Source organism: Delphinus delphis, chromosome 3 (assembly GCF_949987515.2).
Source record: "Delphinus delphis chromosome 3, mDelDel1.2, whole genome shotgun sequence".
NCBI classification, from domain to species: Eukaryota; Metazoa; Chordata; class Mammalia; order Artiodactyla; family Delphinidae; genus Delphinus; species Delphinus delphis.
This window is the reverse complement of record NC_082685.1, coordinates 138307379-138326526: the sequence shown is the minus strand read 5'-3', so window position 1 is coordinate 138326526 and position 19148 is coordinate 138307379. Positions and strand designations below refer to the sequence as shown.

Below are 19148 nucleotides of genomic sequence, written 5' to 3'. Positions count from 1 at the left end.
TGAAGATTTGGATACAGAAAGAAATATCAATTTAAGTCTAGAGGATATGGGAGCTTTGCACTTGGAGTGCTAGTTTTCTAGTTCAGAGGTGTTCAACTTTTGTTCAGCTTTGACACATGAAGCATGATGTTCCTCTGCATAACACAAGGCATTTGCGTTATTTAGACTTGCCCTCTGTAATTCTACTTCTCTTTCTCTTTGGAAATATTGGGAGGCAAGTGAAATAAAGTGACTTTATTGTGGGATTAAACTTGAATCTTATCAAATTTGTTTCAGAGTAAATCATCATGGTAAGAAATAACTTGATGTATGGTAGTCTCCAAGTACTCTACTAGGCAGGCTCTCCCAGACGTAATAGAACAGAAGGGCTCACAGACCAAATCAAGATAATTTAATCATGCAGTTAGTTGAATCAATTGAAAGTATACAGCAAGAAGCAAGGGGAAAAAAATGAGGTAGGTGAACATACCTAGGATAGGGTTCAAGCAGGATAAAGGTACTATGCTACCTAAATCCTGTGTTACACATGTTCATAAGTTCTCTTTCTATCCCTCTCTCCCTCACTCTCCTTTCCTTCTCCCCTCTTCTTCTCCCTTCTTCTCCCCTCTTCTCCTTCCTTCTGCTCTATCCACCTCTCTCTCTCTCTCTCTCTCTTTTCTCTCTCATATATGAATTTCATATTAAGATGCTTAGTAATTGGGGCTGTATAACCACTCTCCTTAAAGCATCAATCCCTGAGCAAAGCACTGAATCATATAATCATGATGCATCATCCACATCTAGCCAATCCCTCTATTCTGAATTTTCAGTAAGAGGCTTTAGTTATTTGAACACCAGCTGTTGGCCTGTTCTCAATACTGCAAATAATAGAAGCATTTATAAACCACTCATGTTGCCTTTTTTTTTTTGGCCACGCCACACGGCATGCGGGATCTTAGTTCCCCAACCAGGGGTCAAACCTGTGCCCCCTGCAGTGGAAGCGCAGAGTCTTAACCACTGAACTGCCAGGGAAGTCCCAAAGTTACCTTTCTTCAGTGTACTTCGGAAGACAGGATATTACTTTTTATTTTAATCACTTCATATCTTTGATTGTGACAAATATGTTTGTCTGAAATCTGAGGGATATCCAAAAGAGAGACATCAGAGATTAATCTCAATTACTTAAATTCTTAAATTCCATTTCTGGATGAAAGCTGAAACACAGAAACTAACTTAGTATAAAATTGATAAACTCACATATGTGAGTTGCATATGTTTATGTTTCTTCACTTCTAGAGAAATTCTAGAGAAAACGGGCAAGGCTACATTACCTAGACAAAACAGAGTGCGCAAATTTGCGAAATTTTTTGGCAACTAAAAGAGTTTTTAGACATCCTATGTTACTTCCTCTCCAGAGCAGAAAGTAATCATAGGGAATACAGGACCATCTGGTCCTAAAGGTGAGTAGTGTCAGAGAAGAATTTTAAAAAGGAGGAGCAAGTCGGTAAATAGGGGTAAATATCATAGGGTCAGTGCCCTTTTGTATGCCTTTTCTTTTGTGTGTGTGTGTGTGTTCCTGCTTATGGATTGCTTTGCCCACTTCAAAGTCCATACTTACGATTTATGTTATATTCTAAATTTGGTATCATACAGGACCTAGAGTATTCCTACTTGAGTGAGTCTGAAAGGAAAAACCGGCATTTCAGTCATATGTGCAGACTACATAGATTCAAAATACTTTTTAAAAGCATGATACAAAGATTTCTTTTTCTAATCAAGATGGAGAGTAAATTCATAGGAACATAATTTATTTTCCTGCCTAAACAACAAAAAAACTGGATAAAATACATGAAAGAACAGTTTTTAAGACATTGGACATTGGGCAGTAAAGGGTAGTGATTCCCTTCGCTATATGAACAGATGAGATGAGACCTATAATTGTCCCAGCTTATTGCCTGCAGATTTCCCAGGCCAAAGGGAGAGAGATCCCAAAGCATGGAGGTCTCCCTAAGTTGCAAAGAAGAAGCTGGAAGTCTGGGGAGACCAAGGAACCAAGAGCTCGGAGTAAAGAGCGTAACAGAGGAAAGAGCTGTTCAGAGACAGGGAGAGAGATCTCTGGAGATCTACAGAGTCCTCCTCCATGAGTCTTCAGCTGAGTACTGATCACTGCATGAGGGTGAGGAAACTGCTCAATGCAGAAAGGATTAGAGGGAATAATACCCAGTGTTTACAGAGGGTACCAGCCAAAATGGAAAACTTCATAATTTGTGGAATGTTGGGTAGAGTACTCAGAAGTGTTTTGCCTCAGTAGCAGCAAAATCATTCCTAAACTACTAAATGCTGCTCTGGTTCCTCCTAACAGTGCTTATAAGGAAGAGCTGAATGGCTCAAACTGTTCCTAAATAACAACAATATCACAGAATAAAGCTCAATAATATTTATAGGAATTCAAAAATATACAGCATTCAACAAGATAAAATTAGTAATGTCCAATAAAAAATTATCAGCATGCAAAGAAGAAAGATACTATGATCCATAAGAAGGGGAAAAATAATCAAAACCAATCCAGATGGGACACAGAAGATAGTAAACAAGAACAGTAAACAGTTATTATAACTATATTCCCTAAGTTTAAGAAGCTGGAGTAAATACTGCACAGGTTAAGTAAAGACAGAAAATGTTAAAAAGACTCAAATTGGCCTTCCATGTATTAAAACTGCAATGTGTGAAATGAAAAACATACCGGGTGGGATTAATGATGGAGTAGACATTGGAGAAGAAATGATTATTGAACTTGAAGACAGTAATTGAAACCATACAAGCGAAGCACATTAAAATGACTGAAAAAAACCCACAGAGCATTAGTGAGTATTTAATATTTCTTACAGGGCAGGTCTGCCAGAGATGAGATGAATCCTTTCAGGTGTTGCCTGCTTCCAAATGGCTTTATTTTGACTTCATGTTAAAAGGATATTTTTACTGGATATAAAATTATAGATTAACAGTTTTTCTTTAAGTACTTTAAAGATGTCGTTTAATTGCTTATCCCCTTTACTGTTTTTTCTGATAAGTCAGCCATCATTCTCATCATTGTTCATTGTATGTAATATATCTTCTCTCATTTTAAGATTTTATCTTTATGCTTTAGATTTCAGCCATACAACCATAATATGCCTAGGTGTAATTTTCTTTGTATTTACTGTTCTTGGGTTTTGCTGAACTTCTTAGGTCTGTGGGTTGGTCTTTCCTCAGTTTTGGAAAATTGTCAGTCATCTCTTCCAGTATTTCTTCTGCTCTATTCTTTTTTCTTGTTTTGGGTCTCCAGCTACACAAATGATAGCCTATTTGATTTTGTTTCACAGTGATTGGATGTTTTGATCCCCCTCCTCTTTAAATTTTTCTCTTTGTGTGTTAATTTAGATAATTTCTGTTGTACTCAAATTCACTGATTCTTTTATCTGATGTGTTCAGGATGCTAATGAGCCCATCAAAATAATTCTTCATCTTATATTTTATTTTTCATTTTTAGGATTACCATCTGGCTCCTTTTTATAGTTTTCATTTGTATCAGGAACAAATTCCCCATCTGTTTATACATGCTATCCACCTTTTCCATGAGATTGCTTAATATATTTATCATTGTTATTTTAAATTCCCTCTGATGGTTCTAACACTTGGACCATGTTTGGATCAGATTTTTTTTTTTGTGGTATGCAGGCCTCTCACTGTTGTGGCCTCTCCCGTTGCAGAGCACAGGCTCCGGACACACAGGCTCAGTGGCCATGGCTCACGGGCCTAGCCACTCCATGGCATGTGGGATCTTCCCGGACTGGGGCACAAACGTGTGTCCCCTGCATCGGCAGGTGGACTCTCAACCACTGCGCCACCAGGGAAGCCCTGGATCAGATTTTAATGGCTGTTTTCTCTCTTAAGAATGAGTCACGTTTTTTTTCCCCTTTTTTCATGTCACATGTTTTTGATTGATAGTTGGATATTGATAATAGAACAATAGAAACTGAAGCAAATAATATTTACACCCATTGCACATTCCTTTTGTCAGTCCAGTAATGTGAGGAGATGAGTTAATCTAGTCCATGACTGAGTTGGATCTAGGCTTAGTTCTTTATTTTAGTTAGATTTATTTCACCACAGACTTCAAATAGTTTGTGCAAGGGATCAGAATTTTCTTTTTAGCCAGATGTGGGACCTGAGTACCTGGAGGATCTGTTTCCATTCTGCTGCTTTTCCCACAGCCTTCCCCAGGCCCTGCTTGTTTACATCTCAGAGAGATATCTCTCGGCTCTCTTGCCTCTGCGCCAGCCAAAATCAGTTATTGCTCTGTACCCATTGAAGACCTCATGTACCTAAAGAGTTCAGTTCAGTTTTTCCTATGCTGCCTTCAGACTTCAAGAAAGCCCCTATGCTTACACCTCAGGAAAGAATCTCTTTCAGCTTCCCTGTCCCTCTCTCAGTCATAAATTATCATTGCTCTTACTCAGTGTACAGCCTGGAGAACTTAAAGAGCTTGTCTCAGTCCTTTCCTGCCCTCAGAGTTCATGAAGTCCTGCACACTGTACCTTGGTAGAGCTTGCCTCTCTCAGTATTCTTGCCCCTCTTCACCAAAGATAGGTGCCTGCTGCCTTGTATCAATGTAAGCCTGAGTGCTTGAAAGTTTTTTTAAGCATTCCTACTCTCGCCCCAGTATTTCTCATGACTACTCTGTGAAGGCTATGAAGTGTTGTAGGCGGCTGTACTCTGTGTTCTAAGGATTTTAAACCATCATGCCAGCTCACACTTAGTCTACAGAAATTTGTTAAAATTTCAGAAGTTTAATTCTTGAGTTATCCCAGTTTTCTTCTTACCTTTCTTCTTGCTCTGACAGCTTTCTCCTTTTCTACTGCTTCACCAAGGATGAAAGAAACTCTTGGGTTGCTTTGCTCCCAAGAGAGGTATGTAACTTTCTGAATTTTAATTCATTACATATTTTTTCTCCATCCTTAGCTTTCTGATGACTTTTTAATAAATTATGATTTTATGGGTTATCTGGATTGTTATTATTGCTAGGGTAGGAATGACATTCTTTTGCAACTTTCTACATTCTAGGCAGAAGCTGACACCCGATGGTTTACATATAAATGATTGTTTTCCCTTTCAATATATATATATCTTGGAATTCCTTTTTCAAAATTTCTTAGAATCATTCATCATATTCTTTCAAATACCTTTGGTGGTGGAAAATCTTTAGTTCCAAAAATCGTATCTGCTCTAAAATAAGAATGACATTCAAAATTGAGTTTCTAAGTAATGCTGATGATGAAATCTGGTAATGTTATTAGCCAAAAGAAATTTATAAAATAATTAGTCTGATTTTCTTGTTTCTTTTAAACAATTTTTTTTTTTTTTTTTGCGGTATGCGGGCCTCTCACTGTTGTGGCCTCTCCTGTTGCGGAGCACAGGCTCCGGATGCACAGGCTCAGCGGCCATGGCTCACAGGCCCAGCCGCTCCGCGGCATGTGGGATCTTCCCGGACCAGGGCACGAACCTGCGTCCCCTGCATCCGCAGGCGAACTCTCAACCACTGAGCCACCAGGAAAGCCCTCTTTTAAACAATTTTGAAGGCAATTTTATGTAAACAGTTCAAAACTGGTTTTGAGTGATGGCAGCATCATTGAAATAAGAAATCTCTTTCTTATGATGGCTGTTTAATTATAGAATAGCAATTTAAGCCAAATATTTTTTTTAAATATTTGTTTATTTAATTATTTATTTTGGTTGCTCCAGGTCTTAGTTGCAGCACGTGGGATCTTACTTGCGGTATGTGGATGTCTTGGCTGCAGCATGCAGACTTCTTAGTTGCGGCATGTGGACTCTTAGTTTTGGCATGCATATGGGATCTAGTTCCCCAACCAGGGATTGAACCCGGGCCCCCTGCACTGGGAGTGTGGAGTCTTACCCACTGGACCACCAGGGAAGTCCCTAAGCTAAATATTTAAGAAGATGTAATCTTAAAATCCATTTTCATTGCTCATGAGATATCACCTCACACCAGTCAGAATGGCCATTATCAAAAAGTCTACAAACAATAAATGCTGGAGAGGGTATGGAGAAAAGGGTGTTTTCCCACTGTTGGTGGGAATGTAAACTGGTATAGCCACTATGGAGAACAGTATGGAGGTTCCTTAAGAAACTAAAAATAGAGTTACCATATGATCCAGCAATCCCACTCCTGGGCATATATATATCCAGAGAAAAACGTGGTTCAAAAGGATACATGCACCCCCAGTGTTCATTGCAGCACTGTTTACAATAGCCAAGACATGGAAGCAACCTAAATGTCCATCAACAGATGAATGGATAAAGAAGATGTGGTACATATATACAATGGAATATTACTCAGCCATTAAGAAGAATGAAATAATGCCATTTGCAGCAACATGGATGTACCTGGAGATTATCATAGTAAGTGAAGTAAGTCAGACAAAGACAAATATCATATGATATCACGTATATGCAGAATCTAAAAAAAATGATACAAATGAACTTATTTACAAAACAGAAACAGACACACAGACTTAGAGATTGAATTTATGGTTACCAGGGCGAAGGGTGGGAAGGAGGGATAGATTGGGAGTTTGGGATTGACATATACACACTGCTATATTTAAAATAGATAACCGGGCTTCCCTGGTGGCACAGTGGTTGAGGGTCCGCCTGCAGGTGCAGGGGACGCGGGTTCTTGCCCCGGTCCGGGAAGATCCCACATGCCGCGGAGCGGCTGGGCCCGTGAGCCATGGCTGCTGAGCCTGCGTGTCCAGAGCCTGTGCTCCGCAACGGGAGAGGCCACACCAGTGAGAGGCCCACGTACCGCAAAAAAAAAAAAAAAAATTAAAATAGATAACCAACAAGGACCTAATCTATAGCACAGTGAAATTTACTCTATACTCTATAATAACCTAAATGGGAAAAGAATAGATGCATGTATATGTATAACTGAATCACTCTGCTGTACACCTGAAACTAACACAGCATTGTTAATCAATTATACCCCAATATAAAAAAAAAATCCATTTTCATTGCTCATATATCTAGCCTTGAATACCTGTTTTTAAATTACTTTAAAATATTTCAGATTTTATTTCTCCTTATACTGAATAATGCAATACAATTGATAATACATATTTTCTCCATTTTATGATTTTCTTTGTAAATACAAAAATAGATTTTTTACTTAGTTTAACTGAAAACATATCATAGCCATCTTTACCTTGTTTACAACTGACTGTAATTTCAAATGAAGTGTTTCAGGAGGAAGATAGACATTCCATTCATGAAAACGAAAGTGGAAATTTTTACAAAAATTACCATGGAAAAGTGGAATCAGATGTGACACAGCTCTCCCTGAAGAGGGCAGCACTCTATGGAAAATCGGAAGTCAAATGAGAATGCTTCTGAACTTTTGCCTCATGTACCAGAGCCTGGTCAAAGCATTGAGAAACATTTATTTTAACTGAATTTTAAACAGTCATAAAATGATTGAACACTTTCTTCTGAGGCTGAATATTCTGGCTAGGTGCTTATTTGGTATTTTTTTCTGTCAATACCAAAGTTTAAGCACATATAATAATTATGACTTATTGTATATTTACTGCTTTCTGTGTAAGAAACAATTTCTTTTAATTATTGAAAATGATTTCTTTTGAATTTCGTTGGCATCCTCATGTCTTGAAAATTGCAGGATTTATTGCACAAAGCCATGTTCACTGTATTCTTACATTTTATGATTTTATGAATGCCTATTATGTCCCCATGAAGGTGTTTAGTTCTTGTTTTATTTTTAAACCTTGCAGACTGTTGGTTTTTTTTTTTTTTTTGGCTGCATTGGGTCTTTGTTGCCGTGTGCAGGCTTTCTCTAGTTGCGGTGAGCAGGGGCTGCTCTTCATTGCAGTGTGCGGGCTTTAGTTGCGGTGGCTTCTCTTGTTGTGGAGCATGGGTTCTAGGCACGTGCTCTTCAGTAGTTGCAGCACGCAGGCTCAGTAGTTGTGGTTCTCAGGCTCTAGGGCACAGGCTCAGTAGTTGTGGCACATGGGCTTAGTTGCTCCGTGGTATGTGGGATCTTCCCGGACCAGGGCTCGAACCCATGTCCTCTGCATTGGCAGGCAGATTGTCAACCGGTGAGCCACCAGGGAAGACCCTAGACTGTTTCTTTAAGCCTTTTACATATATGGAAGTTTTCTTTTTCCATTCATCAAATTCCAATCCAACAAATGTGTTGTTTTTGAGCATTTTCTAAGTGCAAGCTCCTTTGCAAATGCTTCTGTGTCTGGCTTATTTTAGTTGTCCTTACTTTTATCTTCTGCAGTTCAATTATACATGTGTTGACACTTGGTCAGATACAGCAAGCAGAGGTTGGTGCCTGCCAGCAGCATCTTGCAATTGTACCTCCTATATAATGCCTAATCTAACTTTTTCCATTCATCTCTTATTCTTTTCTTATTATGAAATATATGTACTTACAGAAGAATTTATAAAATATATCTGTACTGTCTAATGAATACTTATAAAACAAACTCTGGTATAACCCAAGTCAAAAAATAGAAATTTTGCAACATCCAAGAACACCCACCTTGTTTGTGGCTTCCTTCCTAATTATAATTCTATCCCTCCACTCTGGAAGTATCCACTATTTCTGGCTTTGTGATAATCATACCTTTCTTTTCCTTTATGCTTTTACAACCTATATGTGCACCTCTAAACAATGGCCTGGTTTAGCCTGCTTTGAACTTAATATGAGTAGACTCCATACTGTTGGAATTATTTTTATCTTTCTTCTTTTGTTCAATATTGTGTTTGCAAGGTCATCTATACTATAGCATTTTGCATACCATTTTCCTAGTGATATACTCTTCCATTGTATGCATATTTCACAACTCATTCATACTATTGTAAGTGGACATTCAGGTGTTTGCAGTTTTTGGTTACCATAAATAACACTGCTACAAATATTCTTACACATGTATGCTAGTGCATATGTTTACATATTTTTAGGGTAGTACTGGCATACTTTAACATTTCCCTCATGAAACACCTCTTGGACTTTGATATCCAAATTTTAGAATGTAAGTGTCCTTGCAATATACTTGTTAGCTGATTTATATGAAAAAATTGTATTTATGTCTCGCAAACTCAATACTACATTTTAAACAAAACAATGTGTGTGTGGGAGGGGAAGTCTGGGTTATATTCCAGGTAGAATTGTTAAATATTAATGTTTTGAAAGGTGTAGCTAGAATCACTGAAGCACATATGTGATGGTTAATTTTATGTGTCAACTTGACTGGAGGCGTTGCCCAGATATTTGGTTAAACATTATTCTGGATGTATCTGTGAGGGAGTTTCTGGATGAGATTAACATTTGAATAGGCAGAGACTAAGTTAAACAGGTGGCCCTTTCCAATGTGGGTGAGCCTCATCCATTTCATTGAAGGCCTGAATAGAACAAAAGGCTGAATAAAGGAGAATTTGCTCTCTCTGCCTATCTTCTAGCTGGAACATTGGTCTTCTCCTGCCTTCACACTTGGACTTGGACAGGAACTACACCATTGGCTTTACTGCGTCTTCACCAGATTTCTGGGTTCAACTGAAGATCTTGGAACTTCTCAGTCTCCATAATCACGTGAGCCAATTCCTTATAATAAATCATGTATGATATATTACATCAATTGGATATTACATATCCAAGTTTTACTTCTCTGGAGAACCTAGACTAATACAGCATGTTCTGCATACAAAGAAACTATTTGAAGTAACTATATTAATCATTTAATGAATACTTTATATGCATTTTACTCTGAATTAGTTATGTTTTAGGAAATTGGTGGATGTTTCAGGTTGATATAAAAACACTATAATTTTCCTTATTTAAAATATTAAGAAATAGACTCTCAATTAGCATTTATTTTTAAAATGTCTAATTTACAAAGATAAATTTCTGATCTTAAGTGAAGAATACCTAAAGTGGGAAATGCTGTACCTAAAATGGCAATGCTGGGTAAAAGATTGTGTATATCTTCAACTTGGCTAGATAATGCCAAATTGTTTTCCAAAAGTGAAGTGTGAATATTCCCACCAGGTGTCTATGGTACTTCTGTTGCTTACATCCTCACCAACAGGGTAACCAAATATCCCAATTTTTGAGGAAGCATGCTGTTTTACAGAAAAATGCATTATAAGACATAGAAGGGACTGTAGAATTAGAGAACAATAATTTCACAGAAATTACATTAATAGATTGAGGGAAGGATTATTAATCGGTGTCAAGATCATTAAGTAAATGGTTTATGGAAAACTGGCCATTGGTTAATTGTTAAAAGAAAACCTCACACATTATTTTTTAATCACAAGGGGAAAATTTTATCTGTACAGTGGAGGGGAAAACAAAATAACTTAGTATTGGAATCAATCAATCATAGTGTCATTAATGTTTGTTAATCAGATATTGTGTGCCAGATATAAAGCCACATGAAGTACACACCAAGACCTATGAATTATTCTAGGCAAAAATATTTAAATTGGGTTTATTAAGCCTCTAATATAATGTACAATTTATAAGAAATGCAGGATAGAGACTGACAAGTTAAATGGTAGCATAGCAAAGAAACCAGAAAAATCCAGGGATATTCTACAATAGGTAATTGACCTGGTTCTTTAAAAAGTCATGATTGTGAAAAAGAGATTATAATCTATTACAAGAAACTTAAGGGACATAAAAACCAGATGAAAGTTTGATCCTATGTTTGATATTTGAATGGACAAACCATCTGTGTGTGATATTTTTGGATCAAATGGGGAATTTTGAATATAGTATAAGTATTAGAAGAGATAAAAGGTACTGAAAGAGAAAGTAGAGATTACTTACTGAAAAAAGTAGGTTGAGGAAGAGTATGTACAATACGTTTTATATTGATATGTAACTACAAAGGGGTGTGTGTGTGTGTGTGTGTAAAGACCTGGAAATATAGGCGTTAATTAGTAATGATGGTCTCTGGTGGTGAAGGATTGATTTAATTATGCTTTTCTAATTTTCTACAATGCACATGTGCTGCTTTTCTAATAATAATTTTTAACTAAGTTATACTTAACATACAATGTTATATTAGTTTCAGGTGTACAGTATAGTGATTCAATATTTTTATACATTATGAAATAATCACCCCAATAAATCCAGTTACCATCCATCACTACACATGTAATAATAATTTTTGAAAAACACAAGCTAGATAATAAAAAGTTACTCAGTGTAATAGATCAGTATTTTTTAACCGATTAATTTTAATGGAGTGTATTTCCTGGTAAAAATTAAGACATAAAAGATAAGTATTTTCTGTCTAATAATAATTCTGTGCATGACTAGCATCTTACATGCTAGATAATCTTCTTGGAAATAATGATTACCTTGATTATTATTAAAAAGACCACTCTATAGGCTCATAAGTCATCTAGTGTCTTCCCTCTTGATTATGTGCATTTTAATGATTTTAAAATAGGTAGAACATGTCTTTCTCTATCCTTCTAGCAATTTATAGTTTTGGTTCCGTCATTTTCATCCCTGTTATATTTAGTTTATTAAAGCAGAAATAAATTGATTAAAATAACTTATGAAGAGTTTGCAGATAGCTGTCTATAATTATGAATAGAGTTTTATGCTCCCATTTACTTCATTTTACATATATATGTTTTAAAAAATGCACCTCTTCTTTCTCCCACTGACTCTTGAAAGCCTGGATTAGGCTTTTGTTGACTGATATAATCATAAAACAATTATCAGACAATTTTAGTGCATTATTCACTTTTTATTCATAAAAGTGAATAAATAAGGTTTTTTGCCTTCAAGGAGATCCCAATCCAGAAGGGAAAAGAAGAAAAAAAGTGCTATATGGATCTATAAACAAAATAATTTCCAAAGCAATAGAATTTCATTTATTTTCTTCAGCAAAATATAAGTATTTATTAGGTTCCAGGTTCTGTACTAGAAATTGGGCTTCAGAAATAAAATATACAGTTTCTTCCTTTGAATTGCCAATAGTCTAAGATAGACTAATAAACAGATAAACAGACTGATCACAATCAGTATGATTAGTAGCACTTAATCAGTGGTTCTCAAATAAGGGAGTATTTTGCCCCGCAGAGGACACTTGGCAATGTCTGAAGACATCTTTGATTGTCACTTCTGGGGTGTGTGTGCTACTGGCACCTGGTAGGTAGAGGCCAAGGATACTACTAATCATCCTACAATGCACAGGACAGCCCTGCACAACAGAGTTATTAGGTCAAAAATGTCAATAGTGCTGCTCTTGAGAAACCCTACACTAATCATTGAGTGTTTTTGGCTTATGTAAGAGAATTGTCTAACCCAGTGAAGGTAAGTAGGGGAGAAGGACATGGAATGCTTTTATGGAGCCTGCCGCTGAAGTTTGAAGGACAAGTAGAGGTAACCAGGCAGAGGACGCCAGATATGTCACCAGGGGTATGTGAAGAGAGCTATGGGAACATGCAAGAAGGAAAGTGTAATTTGGGGGGATGTTGAGGAGTGGGCATGCATAGACAACTGTCAAAGAAGGCTTCTCGGGGATGTTTGAGCTATGTCTAAAAGGATGACTAGGAGGTTGTCATGTGGACATAGGTATATGGGGGATAGTGTTGGAAAAGTTCTTGAATTTCAGTTTCAGATTGAGGTTTGTAATTCTGCCAAGAGTCATTTTGAGATGTGGTATAAAATAGTCCTATAAAATAACAACAAAAAAACTCTGCATATGACAATAGTAATTCATTTGCATCATAAGGGGTCATCATATTTTAAAGATTATGTATTTAAGAAAATAATAGAACTCAGTTGCAATGATGAATATATGAGAATATTCATTGCAGCTTTAGCTTCCAAATATTTGGGAATTTTCCAGATATATTTTAAAAAATTGATTTCTAGTTTAATTCTATTATGATCTAAAGACATACTTTTAATAATTTCTATTCTTTAAAATTGGGCAAAGTTTGTTTTATGGCCAAGAATACTGTCTATCTTGTTGAATGTTCCACATGCACTTGAAAGAAATGCTTACTCAGCTGTTGTATGGAGTGTTCCATAAATGTAAATAATATGATATTATAGTGACATATTCGTTGATAATGTTGCTTATGTCTCCTGTATCTTTACTGATTTCCTGTCTTTTGTCTAGCAATTACTGAGAGAGGAATGTTGAAGTGTCAAACTGTAATTGTGGAGTTATCTATTTCTCTTTTCAGCACTAGCAGTTTTTGTTTTGTGTATTTTGAGGTTTTGTTGTTAGGGATGTACACATTTAGAATTCTTAGGTCTTCTTGGAGAATTGACCCATTTATTCTTATCTAATTTTTCTTTTAAACATTGATAATATTCCTTGTTCTGAAGTAACTTTGTGTGATATTATTAAAGCCACCCAAGCTTTCTTTTGTTGGTGTTTGCATGGTATATCTTTTTTCATCATTTTACTTCTAAACCTATCTATGCTTTTATATTAAGGAGATTTCTTATAAATAGCATGTACTTTTTAAAACTCCAGTCTGGCAATCTCTGTTTTTAATTGGCACATTTAGATCATTCGCATTTTGTCAATGTTGATGTGGTTGAATTAAATTCTACAATCTTGCTTTCTATTGTTCCATCTGTTCTTCATTTCTTTCATCCTCTTTTTCTGCTTTCTTTTTGGTTAACTGAACATTTTTCTTATGATTCCATTTTATCTTCACTATTAACTTATTATTAATACTTCTTAAAAATTTTTTTAATAGTTGCCCTAGGGTTTATGATGTATATCTTCAGTTAATCAGTCTGCCTTATATAATATTCTTGTTCATGTGTAGATTTTGTTTTTTTCATTATAGAGCACTGACTTTGAGTGTGTGATCATGCTTACAACTAATTACATTATTAAAAATTCTGAAATCTGTACTCCTTTGTTTATGTCTAGCAAATGCTCAACAGCTGCCTATCAGGAAGAAAAAAGTCCTAATCTGTAGTGTTTGATAATTTCTGTGACTTAACCTCTCCAACCATGGCCTATTTCTAGCTATTATTGTGACATCACTGAATATGGAATTAGGAAGAAATGAGACAATTTTTGCACTGAGCCAGTGCAAGCTGGCTCCAATACACACTTCTGAGCCCATAAGTTTCCCTGGTGTTGCTAAGACATGTCCTTGGTTCTTGGTTACTATTTATATTTCTAGGGCCTAAAACTTTAAATTCTCAGACCTACAAATTTAAATTCCAATATCCAAGGAGTCTGTAACTACATTTCATCCTCTTGTAAGTTTATCTTCTCGTATTACTAAAGAGTTCAGGTTCATTAAATATGATCATATCCCCTTCATAGAATTTCTTTCTACCTTCAAAAATACTCACCAGTGGCTCCCATATACCTATTTGTATTAACTATGTCTGAAATCAATCTAAAGACAAGACAAAACAAGGAGATGCATCAGGCCATTCTGTTTGTGCCAGCTACTCAGGAGTTGGCTGCCCTAGTGTTGGGGCTTATAGCAGACTTAATTTGGGGAAAGGATCTGGGAGGGTTAGAGAGCAGGTTTGCATGTTTTCTTACCAAAAGATTGTGAATCATTGGATTGATATAGGTTAGCCCGAAGGTCCGTGTTTTGAAGACCTAAAAATAGCTGCCTTGGTTCTCACTCATAACCAGCTACTGACTCTCCCAGTGGAAGTCAAGTGGTGACTATGGCCTAACAAGATGAGATCTTACTTACAATAGAATTGGGGAAATGAAACAAATGTTGAACATTTCGAAACTCCTGGGAGGGTCTGCTATGAGACAGTCTTAAGAGTATTTCAATTCCAATGTCTTTATAGAAGGCAGAATCTGAGCCACTCATGATAATGTTAAAATAAAGATTTTGGGGGAGGAGGTGGGCATGTGTTGAATAGAGAAATTACAGAAGCTCAACACTTTTGACTGAAACTCAATGCTAGGAGACTGGGAAGTGTCATAAAGAGACTACAGTATATACTCAGGAAAACATTTTGAATAATTCTGAATTTTACTGCACAAACACATAGGTTAATACTTTCTTGTGTTATCATTTCTCCACATTCCAGGATGAAAATAGTAAAAAAGGGTTGAAAGAAGCTTGAATCTAATTTCTCATTTCTTAACTCCCTTTTCTTTAATTTCTGCATAACACACCATCACCAATATATCAACATTCTTCTAAAGGAGGAAATTGGAATATAAAACACATCTTTATGATAAATAAAAGCATATAGGCAGGAGTTGTAAATCATTTAAATTTCCTTTGGGGTAGTGATTCCAAAACATTACTTAGTGAACTGCAATTGCTGTTAATCACCTTTATAGCCGAGAAATTCAGATTTTTCCCCAAGTGTATGCATTTCTTTTTCTATGAATTAAAGAATATTTACTTAGATTTATCCTAATAATAACATTTTAAATACATGAGAACCATTTTGTTACACTATAGCTACATCCATGTTTTTTTTGTTGTTGTTTCTTTTTAAATCATGTGTTTTTTTCTAAGATAAAAGGAATACAAACTCATTATTTAAAAAATTGGAAAATGTAGATAATACTTATAAATAAAACAGAAAAATCAACCATAAACCCAACACTCAGAGAGAACCTGTCAATATTCACAGAATTTCATCTACATATTTTTATGCACATATTTTAAAAAATTGGAATTATACTATATATACAGTTTCAAATACTAACATTTCCACCAAGAATATATGAGAGCCTTTTCCTATCCTATCAAATATTTTGACTCTATAATTTCCATTTGCTGAATCATATTGGATGCTTCATAATGTAAAGCTTCATAATGCAATGATATTTCAAGTATTCCATCAATATAGTTCCCTTTTCTATAATTTCAAAATCCAAACATTTTATCTTTTATCTTCTAATCTGCTAAACTTTGGTTCATGGTAGGAAAAATTAGCTCTGGATGATTGCATTCACTTCCTCTTTCTTGTCTAGCTTTCTTCTGGGCATGAAAACCCCAAGTGGGAAATGTTCCTAAGCTGTAAAAACTTCTGGAAAAACTTCTGTCCTAAAGAGGTATTTTGCATCTTTCCTTTTCACTATCAATGTGTGACTTCAGTCTAATTTTCTCCAAGTTGTGTTCTCTTCAATAGATTCTCTATCTACCCTTCTTCTCAATTCCTCTTACCATGATTATAGACCAGTCTTCATAATTTCCTGCCTGGATTGAACAGCAAAATTCTCCTGACTGATTTCCATGCATCCAGTCTCACTCTTTCCTAAACTCTTTCCCAGACTTCCACCTTTGTGATTTTTTTTATCATCAAATCAGAGTATGTCATTACCCTACTAAATATTCTAAATGCCTCCCATTGCCTGCAAAAAGATAGTTTGGCAAGACATGTAATTTCCTTCACAATCTAGTACTAACACATCTCTGTATTTATTTATTAATTTATTCAGCAGAGCTTACAAGATTATATTTGATACATGAAAGTTTTCATATAGTAGGAATAAATCTTTGCAGATGTTGCCAATGATGACGATGGGTGCAACATTGAAAGAAATGGTCCTGGGAGGCAAAGGCAAGCAAAGCTAGTAATAAAAAAGCAGCAACATCAAAAGCTATCCTTCAGTTTATTTACTGGAGTTTCTACAATTACTAAAGGATGATACATATTTAAAGTAAAGTTTAAAGAATGACAAGAGAAAAATTCTAGGCTTAATGGGTATTGCAAAGGAAGGAAATAGGCTTAATGTTATGAGCTATACAGGAGAGAGGTTAAGAGTGCTCTTGAGAAAGTCAGCCTGGATTATAATTTTGGCTTTTCTACTTACTAACTTGGGAGAATTACCTGACTTTTTTGTAAGTTGGTTTCTTTGGCCAAATGGATAATAGTAGTGTATTCCTTATAAACTTGTTGAGAGAACTTAGTTGATTTAAGTAAAGGGCTCGGCAAAGTAAGCTTTTAATGAAACTTAGCTATCATTGTTATTATTATTATTAACCATATTTATCTAAAAAGAGAAAATAGAGCCTTTTGCTAACTAGGTATAAGAGAGTTAGATGACATAAACCATCGGCTGCTCTGTAGTTTACAGGAAAGCTCCAACTATTAAAAAAACGAATAGGAAAAATAAATATGTTGCCACCTGATTCTTAGTGGAACTTTTCGTTTCCTCCATCCCCTACTCACTTATTTCAAATGTTCTATTTAAAATTTCTGATTCTTTCTTTAAGAGTAAAAGGCTACACATTTGATTCATAACATATATTTCAAACTCAGCATTCAGTTATGGTAGTAATAATCCTTGAAATTATAACTTTTTTGGGTTAAATTTAGAAAGCATTGCACAAGGTTGTACGAGAGCAGTCCCCAATCCTGAGAAAATTTTAGCACATGTTCAGGTTAAGCTGTGATATAAAAGCCCTAATTTAACTTGAAATGATTTTCTTGTCCTAGCGTCAATTTCTTTTACCTCTTGGCTCCATTGCTTAGCATAACCACCCAGAGCAAGGTTTACTCTTTTTGACTAAGAGCATAAAAAAGCTATTGGCGGAAACTAACATGCCATTGTAAAGCAATTATACTGCAATAAAGATGTTTAAAAAAAAAAAGCTATTGGCTGTAAGATTGCTTTCATTTAGGGGGATGTGTATGTGGAGTGGGGGAGAGAAAAAGGAAGATATAAAAAAAAGGAAGGACAGTCATTTTCAGGGAGTTTACTTGAGTTATCTTAAGGACAAATGTAGCCTACTATTCATTTTCTTTCATCATTCTGTAATAAAATTGAACTTTGATGAGCTTAGGTCCAGGGAACAAAATGTGATGCTGCCACTTGTAATGATGTATTAAATTCATAGGGTTCTACAATGGAATGATCCCTTTCTCGGAACTGTGTTTGTTTGGGATGTTTGTGTGAACTTTTTGAACTCTACTCTTTTACTCAAGTAACCCTAGGCAAGATAGTACCCAGACCCGATGTTATTATTAACTCTCAGAAGGCATAACACCACAAAAATGCAAATGTTCTAAATACAAGGTGGAGGTTTTTGAATTCTTAAGTACTTCTGTTATTGATTTTCTCAAGCAAGAAAATAATATAGCTTTTGGGTGGACCAAATAATAAAATTCTAATATTTATGTAAATTGTTTTGATTTATTTTTTCATTGCTCTTTGCCTTAATATGGAGATGCTACAGTCTTCTTGCTGTTTATAGGGAAAAAAGTCTCCCAGTTTAAATCCATTTAGCTTTAATTCCTGAGTTTAGTTTCATGCAAGTAAATGCTATATTCTCTCTAAAAATAAATGAAACAACACACAGGAGTCTGTTTATGAATACAGTGTAGTCTAAGAATGAGCAGTGTTTTTATAGAAAAACCAGACCTTTATGACTGCAATCTAAAAGGGAAGCAATTAGGCTGTTTTTTATTAGGGATTAGTACATCATGTTAGTTTAGAAAGCTTTTTTAAAAATAAAATGGAAATCATAAATATCAGCTCCATCTCAAAACAAAGCAACCATTACTTCTCCCAACCTCACTTTGTTTGCGGCACATCACAGATTCCTTGAATTACCAATGATAGCCTGACCTCTCCTGACCTGGGGTGTCGAGTAACTTTTTCAAAGGATTTTACCAAATATCTGTCTATGTATGCTTACGTATATTCATTTTTCTTGTTGTTGTTGGAGCGTCCTTATATTTCTGAGTCCAGTTTAGGCACTGAAATACTATAGAAATGAAAAACTACACATGTGTGTGAGTAAGTTCCTTGTAAGGACTATTTTTGTAGAGAAATGACCTTAAACCTTTTGGACATTTATACAAACCTGACTGACATTTCATTATAATGTCTTTTGCAGCATCCGTGGATTGAAAATTATGGCATATGAAACATTCAGATAAACTAATGAAATATTTGCTTATGTGCAACTTTACCATCTCCATATAAAAAAATGAACCATGTTTCTGTCAGAAGATTTTCATGAGTCAATCGTGCAACTCCCTCTTACTTCTCCTGGGTCTGATAGAAAATTAGCTTCTTTGATAGGCCACATCATGGGACAGCACTGTGAGAGGGGCAAAAGGGAAATTAGGGAACTTCTTGTGTGTT

The 19148-nt window shown here is 35.6% G+C and overlaps 1 protein-coding gene across 5 annotated transcripts in view; it reads left to right on the top strand.

The window, feature by feature from the left end:
• The window catches only part of FBXO4 (F-box protein 4), a 395613-nt gene that overhangs the window by 29605 nt on the left and 346860 nt on the right, over nt 1–19148 (top strand). For all 5 annotated transcript variants that reach the window (XR_011246428.1, XR_011246427.1, XR_011246424.1 and 2 more), the window contains one exon: nt 9523–9652. The gene's annotated coding sequence lies outside the window, so the exon portion shown is untranslated. The remainder of the gene's footprint in view (nt 1–9522; nt 9653–19148) is intronic.